The following is a 5,026-nucleotide window of genomic DNA, read 5'->3' as shown; positions in this document are numbered from 1 at the left end:
CTGATAACACCAATGACAGCCACAGAGAGGCAGGAGGCGTGTACGCACGCGCAGCCATGCAGGCACACGCCCCTCCCTCCAGCGTGTATTTATTCTGCATCTAGCTTGAGGCAAGACCATGGGCAAGACCCACATTTAGAGTGAACATTTTTAACTGAAATCTTTGCTTCTGGTTCTTGGGGTCCCTGGAACAAAATATTTTGAGATGGGGGTCTGCAGCCAAATAAATATTTTTTTCCACTTTTTTTAAAACGTAAATTGTCCTCAATTACAACACCAGAGGCAGCTCCACAAATCACGATCAACCCAGATTTAAAACTAAAAAAGGCACAACTTCCCATTTTCCACTGTAAATATCTTCCTTTTCTTTAGCTTTCATTTTCCTTTTTTATGCTTTTTTCCCTTTTGTTATTGATGATATCCTATGCAAGGTACTGTGTTCTATCCGTCTGGCTTTGAATGTTATATGAGATACATATTAAAGAGGTTCCTGTGTAAATAAGCCGAAAAGCTTACTAGGATCTCCTTTTAGTTGACCGTGTACCAGTGAGTTGTTCTGTCATGAAACTGTACTTTTAAAACCTTATAAATTCTTCAATCAATCAACCAATTCTAAATCCTAACAGTTTTCTGGAAAAAAATAATATGTAGCTATATCAGTGGTTCTCAAACTTTGTCATGTCAAGGACCCCCAAAATGATATGTATTTGATCCCCGACCCCCATCTCAGAATATTTAGTTCCACTTCCAGAGACCCCCAGGCCAGAAGCAAAGATTTTTGTTAAAAATGTTCACTCTAAATTTGGGTTTTGCCTTAAGCTAGATGCAGAATAGATACACCCTCTGTCAAAAGGTCAAAGAAGCCAATGGTCAGTGCAGTGGTGGAAAAAAGTACTAAAATGTTTTACTTAAAGGGATATTCCACTTTTTAAAAAAAAAACTATGGTCGTTTTATCTCTACTCAGGCCTTTGTGAACAACCCAGTTTATAATTTGCTTGATTCAATATTTAGAATGATATTTGATATTCATTTTATCAGACACTCCCCATCCAGGGCCCATTCCTATAGAAACCCATTGTAACTTCAAACTCCATTTTAACCATGATAGGTTCATCAAAAACACCCGTCCTTTTTTCTGGTGACTCATTCTACCTTCCTAATACCCTCTCTCTCTCAACTAAGGGGTCCTTGGCCTGAAAATGTTGAAGACCCCTGCCTTAACATGTGAGTGAGTGGATGGGGGTTATGCTGCTTGACGCTCCATGTGTGACTGCGCCCACTCAGTGGGAGTCATACGAACCGTGCATGACTGAAGGCCTCTGTCGAGTTGTTCAGGAGGCCTCCGTTGACTTTGATTGGTGCATTTTGACCTTTACTGACCCCTCACCTTTAAACCAGCTAGACACTCTGTGTGTGTCTCTTTCTCTCTCTCTCTCTCTCTCTCACTCTCTCACTCTCTCTCTCACACACACACACACACACACACACACACACACACACACACACACACACACACACACACACACACACACACACACACACACACACACACATTTAGTGCATTAATAAAGCAACCCTTTGTATAATAGCCAACTGTGTGTGTGATCTCTTGACTTTTGTTTTTCATCCAGACTAGCTTTCCAGTCTACCTGTGCCATATGTCCGCATGCGTGTTGACATCACAGTGGCGGTGGCTCTTGCAGTGCTCACTGTAGGTAGATCTTATGACTGGACAGTAGGCCTAATATACACACGCACGCATACAAATGTGCACATAGAGAGAGGGAGAGGGAGAGAGAGGGAGAGGGAGAGAGAGAGAGATAGAGAGAGACACACACACACACACACACACACACACACACACACACACACACACACACACACACACACACACACACACACACACACACACACACACACATTTAGTGCATTAATAAAGCAACCCTTTGTATAATAGCCAACTGTGTGTGTGATCTCTTGACTTTTGTTTTTCATCCAGACTAGCTTTCCAGTCTACCTGTGCCATATGTCCGCATGCGTGTTGACATCACAGTGGCGGTGGCTCTTGCAGTGCTCACTGTAGGTAGATCTTATGACTGGACAGTAGGCCTAATATACACACGCACGCATACAAATGTGCACATAGAGAGAGGGAGAGGGAGAGAGAGGGAGAGGGAGAGAGAGAGAGATAGAGAGAGACACACACACACACACACACACACACACACACACACACACACACACACACACACTGTACATAAAAGCATCTGCAGCTTGAATGGAGTCTTTCCACAAGTTGTGAGTCAGGCTGTCCATGATGCTGCATTCTGCTGAATTTAGTCAAATCCTCACCAGTGTTCATTTAACTGAGGCCTGAGAGTGTAGGCCTACTGTACATGTACACTCTCACAGTTACAGACCTACATTCCTACAAGGCTCCATTTGGAACTCATAACACTGACAATGTTGAGTGGCTTGCCGAGTGTCAATCTATGCTACTTTCGCAAGATGTGAGATTGGGTAAAAGCAAGGCGAGTATAAGATCTTCAGCCTGTGAATTCCGTGAGGAAGAAGCCCAACACACCCACGGTTAGGCCTTTAGGAGGGCCATTCAAGCCACAAGCGGAGCCTGCAGCACCACCGTTGCCTAGGTGGAGCCTGCAGTACCATTGCGGCTCAAGAATTCACCACTCCTGAGTGAAATGTCTGGGGCTGAAGTCTGGTGCAACGCACAGGTCCTGGACCTGGTGAGAGCAGGAGTGCGAGTGGACCTGGTGAGAGACGTAGGAGGGGCCCAGACAGGAGTCAGTCCACAAAGCCTAGTCCTTCCATGCACCAGATTTCCTCTCCCAGTCTCAGCAGAATAGTTCCGGAGCGGTGGAGTGAATGGTCCCGTCTTTCCCTAATGGGACTGATCGTGGGTAGCTACTGGGACACAAGTCAGGACTTGATCAACCCCGGCTGGGTCACCCAAGTGAGGGTATGATGTTGCGAGACCCGAAACCCTGATGAGCTTGGGCAACATCACTGAGGATACGTGTGATGTTTTTTCCCCCGTTATAGCTAGCCTATTCATTATTCAGGTGAAGCAGTTAACTTCATGAACAATTAGATTCAAACACTGATTTTCATAAATAAAGCTAAAGAAAAGAGATGCTGTGACATTTCAAAAGTTGTGTCTATATTTTGTCATTGGACATTCACTAGCCTCGGAAACCCAGGCTTTTATTCACTGACATAATGTATAATGTAACAAGGAAGGAACTTTACATGAGTTTTCCAACTGTGTTATGTTATGCACATTTCCGCTTATGTTATGCACATTTCTGCTCCAAGCCTCCAAACCAATACAGTAGATGGCGCTAGAAGCCAGCTTGCTTGTCAGCACATAGCAGGCCTGCCCATGAGTTTGGAAGAGCATGCTGAGATGTGATCCTAACATTTTCCATAAAACGTTGAAAACTAAGACTGAGCAGGGGTCTTGCCTCTCACGCAAACGGACATGCATTGATCCCAAACCCCCCCAAGTTCACACCTCGCCAACACTTTAGTGTCACAACAGGGTGTTTTAACAAAGAAACAAGCCTATATGCATATCAATAGTCCTGTATAGTAGGTGCTGAGGAGAGTACACATGGAACAAAATGGACCTAAAGGGTCCATTTGATATTGTAGATCCAGGTCCTAAAGATTAAAAGATGGCAGAGTTGGGCAGTAGCTAGTTACTAGTAATTACTGCAATATTATTACTTTACCCAGTAACGAGTAAGGTATTACTCTGCCAAAACAGTAATATTATATTATGCCATAAAAAATGTAAAAAAAAAAAAAAAAACATCTAGCGAATATCTTAATTACAATTTACAATGAAATGAAGTTGACATGTTTTTTAAGGGTAATTGCTGTATAATTGCAATATTACACTTGAGGGTGTGTTATGATGCCTCTCATGTAATATTTAGTTTAGTTTTAATTAGTTTAATTTAGTTTTAAATAGATATTTAGTTAATATTGTTTCTGCTCCGCTTCATAACTACCAACTAGGTGAAGAAATCACAAACTGAGGCTTTAACCTTTGCTTTTTATGTGAAATATCTGACTCTCTTGACACTATTGCATTGGGAGTCCAACTACAGTAGTAGGACTACGTAGTTCTCAAATGTTTTATTTGCAAGGACCCCATTAACTCTGAGAGTGATTTGGTTCCATTTGAACACTCTCAGAGTTACAGACCTGTTATGGTTATTTAGGGCTAGCTCTGTGTGTTTTTGGTAATATTATTGTCCACTCATTTTTGTATGTCCGTAGCGAAATGGAATTTTGACCAAAATGTCCACAAGCCAGCATGGCGATGACCCCTGCTCTCACAAACCACATGAACCTGCTATGTTAAATCATAGAGATGTTTTTTGTGTCATTTGCTGCTGGTCAACAAGTCATACACATGTCTCACACTGTTGGATCTTTTCTAAATGGAAAGCAAACACACACACACAAAATAAGCACATCAGAGCCGTTTAGTTTTTACAGTCCAGGAAATTTTATCTCTCGCCTTGGGGGGGACATGGGATCAATATGACATATTAGCACGTGTGGCTCCCAACCAATAGTTGAGGAGCTGCATTTGTCGAAAAAGAAAAGAAATGCATGACATGATTTTTTCCCCTCCTTTCTGTCTTCATCATATAGAAGGTAGGTTGGAGGTATTCTGAACACTTTATACTGAACCACAGGTACCTGACAAGTATAACGGAACCACCCCAGGTTTATGAGGATGAGCAGCAAGAAGTGATACTATGTAATTGTACGCGGGTTTTGTTGTGATTCCATTCCTGGTGTAATATTTCCTGGGTCATGGAAGACAATAAGCTTCTGGCTGACTGTGCAGGAAAGACCTGTATAATCCTCCTCACCTGCTGAAAACAAAGATTTTTTCTGACCCGGCGGAATTTTGTAAATGTACTTTTCGTGTCACCACTACAGCCAAATGCACCCGGTTGTCTTCTCTCATAGAGCAGTGGCTCT

Source organism: Nannobrachium achirus (genome assembly GCF_963921795.1).
Source record: "Nannobrachium achirus genome assembly, chromosome: 17".
Classification (NCBI taxonomy): domain Eukaryota; kingdom Metazoa; phylum Chordata; class Actinopteri; order Myctophiformes; family Myctophidae; genus Nannobrachium; species Nannobrachium achirus.
Note: the sequence above shows the minus strand (reverse complement) of the source record.